The sequence below is a fragment of the Octopus bimaculoides genome, chromosome 17, assembly GCF_001194135.2.
Source record: "Octopus bimaculoides isolate UCB-OBI-ISO-001 chromosome 17, ASM119413v2, whole genome shotgun sequence".
Taxonomy (NCBI): domain Eukaryota; kingdom Metazoa; phylum Mollusca; class Cephalopoda; order Octopoda; family Octopodidae; genus Octopus; species Octopus bimaculoides.
In genome coordinates, this window is record NC_068997.1 from 38274043 (window position 1) to 38277268 (window position 3226).

The window sequence follows — 3226 nt, forward strand, 5'->3', positions numbered from 1 at the left end:
ATATATATATATATATATATATATATATATATACATACATAAGTATATACATAATTATACGGATATGTGTGAATATAGATTACATATACAAACATAACTAAAATAATATAACGAAGAATACGTTCAAATTTTTCCATAATCATATTTTCAAATAGGTTAATAAAAACTATCAGTTTGGCAAAATACAGAATGTTTTGCCTGAGAACGACAATGCAAATCATATCACCTAAGTTTTAATATTTTCATTCCCTATCTTTTAACCATATACCTGTTCACTGCTGCTTGTCTAAAATATATTTTACCTGTGTTTTAGGTAAGGCGCAACTTACCAAAATATATTTTCATTAAAAAGCAAGACTTTGAACAGTTTTTATTATAGTTTATAAATATTTTTTCCATACTTTTTTAAAAGAACTGTAATATGTATATGTGGTGGCGGTGAAGAGGAGACGTGTATATAAAATAAATACCATTTGAACACTGGGGTTGATGTGGTCGACGTGTCACTCCCCACAAAATTATACTATATAGTAGAAAGAGTTTTCTTTTCCTGCTCTTAACGTTCTGAGTTCAAATCCACTTTTTTCAGCCTTTGTTTTTCATTCTTTCGGAATCGATAAGATAAGTAGCAGCTGAGCACTGAGGTCGATGTAATCGACTTACTCCCTCCTCTAAAGTGGTTTGCCTGGTGCCAGAATTTGAAACCATCACTATTATTATTATTATTATTATTACTTGGCAGAAGTTACCAAATGACACAAGTGCCTTTTATTCTACATGTGTGTGAGCGTGTGTGTGTGATGTGTGCGTTTGTGTGTAGTAGTAGAAGTAGTAGTAGTAGTAGTAGTAGTTTTATTAAAAGCTAAGAAAGTATTGAAAAAGTATTAAAAAATTTGTGTAGCTGTGCTTTTAACACACACACATACATACACAATTCATAATACATACATACATACATACATACATACATACATACATACATACATACATACATGCACTCATCACACACACATATATATATATACATACATACGCACAAATACATATATGCACGCATACATACATACATACATACATACATACATACATACATACATACATACACGCTCTCACACACATAGATAGATAGATAGATAGATAGATAGATAGATAGATAGATAGATAGATAGATAGATAGATAGATAGATATACAATGCATACATACAAACATACGTATATGCAAATCATATATGCATATATGAGATCATCCAAGAGTGCACAAAACTTGAGCTACTGTGATTTTACGCCAAGTGTGTAAATCTGTTTACGCTACTGTTTAGAGCGGTGCAGCCAGCGCTAAGCTGGCGACCAAGCTTTACTGTACTTGTATGGTGTACGGTTCTAATTCCAGAATATATTTTGTTTTCTGATTTTCCATCTTCGAACATAACTGAAAATACGCCTAATAAAAAGATTACATTGATATGAAAGTAGATGGGGTGTACATCTGTGTGTGTGTGTGTGTATGAATGTGTGTTTGTGCGTGTGTGTGTGCGTGCGCACGCGTGCGCGTGTGTGAATGTAACATTATGTGTGCTTTTCGTGTTGCATTTATTTACGCATGTACAAGTATGCTCATTTGCTTTTTAACGTATCAGCTTGCGTGTAAATATATGTGCGCATAAAGTCAATGCATTTGTGTGCAGACCATAAGAAGGTATAATTGCACGAAAACAAGATACATTCTTCAAAAGATTTTTCTAATCTTCAAAATGAAATGTTTATATATAAAAATGTTGCATTGTTTATTGCTTTGGTGGTGAAGAAATTCATGGGAACGGTCGATGAGCTAGAGGGAAAATATGTGCCGCCAAAATATTGATATATAGACTAAAATACCATACAAGATAATTTTGCATAGCAGATGATATTAACCTAACATAACTCCTGAATAGAAAACTAAACATATTTTTGCAGAATGTAAACAAAGCGATGTATTTCTATAGTTACTATATATTCAGTTGTCAAATTGTATAGCGATGAAGAATGAGAAGCGATCTCTTAAAAGTGTTAGGATAAGAAAAGAAAAAAATCTTATCATAACAAAAAGTAACATACCTCTTTGAAAAGCGTTTAACAGTCCGCAGTGATAGACCAGCAGCTATCCATAAGTGCATTGCTTTGTTAGAAAGAAAAATAACATGAAAACTGTTGGATAGATTGGAGTCTTTAGCATTTAGTTGTGACTGAGAATCATTTCGTGTCAGTGATCAGTGGCAGAGTAAAGATAATTAACAGGACCTTGTCACCAGAGCGCAATGACTTAGATATTAGAATCACATGGATAACATCACTTGTTTTAACTGGTACAAGAAGATATATAAACGCGAATGAATACCAACCAACTCTGTGCTTGGTATGTGAGGGGAAACACTCATTGATCTGATTAGCCACATGCGTTAGCATCCATTGGCAACAGGCAGCAGCAGCCTGACTGAGTAGTCCGAACGAGTAGGACTCGTTGGGTGGTGGGTGATTTGTCATGAATTACCAAACAAGTAGTCGATTGGTTTTGTTGTGGTTTTTGTCGTCATTGTCATGTTTAACATTCGTGTCAGTATTAATTGCAGTTATCGTTTTAATTGCAGTTATCCCTGTCGCTACAGCAATCAATAGCAAACGGGATACGGAATTGGGACTGAGTTCAAGGTTCGTTGTCTGTTATAGTAAAATTTCATTGTCGAAACCAAGATTCCTGTCTGTTCTTTACTAGAGACATAAAGCTAAGTTACATATAAATACACTTAAGGGCAAGAATGGGTTTTGACTCAACTGTCAACTTTCATTTCTCATGTACATAAACAAGAATGCTATTGCAGCTGCTACTGCAACACCTATTAGAGATGCTATTACTTCTTTCACTGGTGCACTTCCAAAACATCAATATACTACTACTTCTACTAAATTATCGCTAAAAATATAAATAAAATACTACTAAAATAATTATAAAATACTTTATTAGACAAATTCGACATGAAAAGAAAACATTACAACATATTTTCTCATGTGCGCATCCACACATACATACACCCACATATACACACATTTATATATTAGATATAAGACACATGTACATATGCTTAAATAAACACACATACACATACGCTCACACACATCTACACCCACACATACACAGATACATATCTATATTTATATATGCACAAACATATGTATGTGTATATATATA

At 33.2% G+C, this 3226-nt stretch overlaps 1 protein-coding gene across 1 annotated transcript in view; it reads right to left on the bottom strand.

Moving 5' to 3' along the window:
- LOC106884049 (dual 3',5'-cyclic-AMP and -GMP phosphodiesterase 11A) overlaps positions 1-2842 on the bottom strand; it is a 359609-nt gene extending 356767 nt beyond the window's left edge. Inside the window, exon 1 of the mRNA XM_052973868.1 lies at positions 2098-2842. The gene's annotated coding sequence lies outside the window, so the exon portion shown is untranslated. The remainder of the gene's footprint in view (positions 1-2097) is intronic.
- Between the last annotated feature and the right edge of the window lie 384 nt (positions 2843-3226).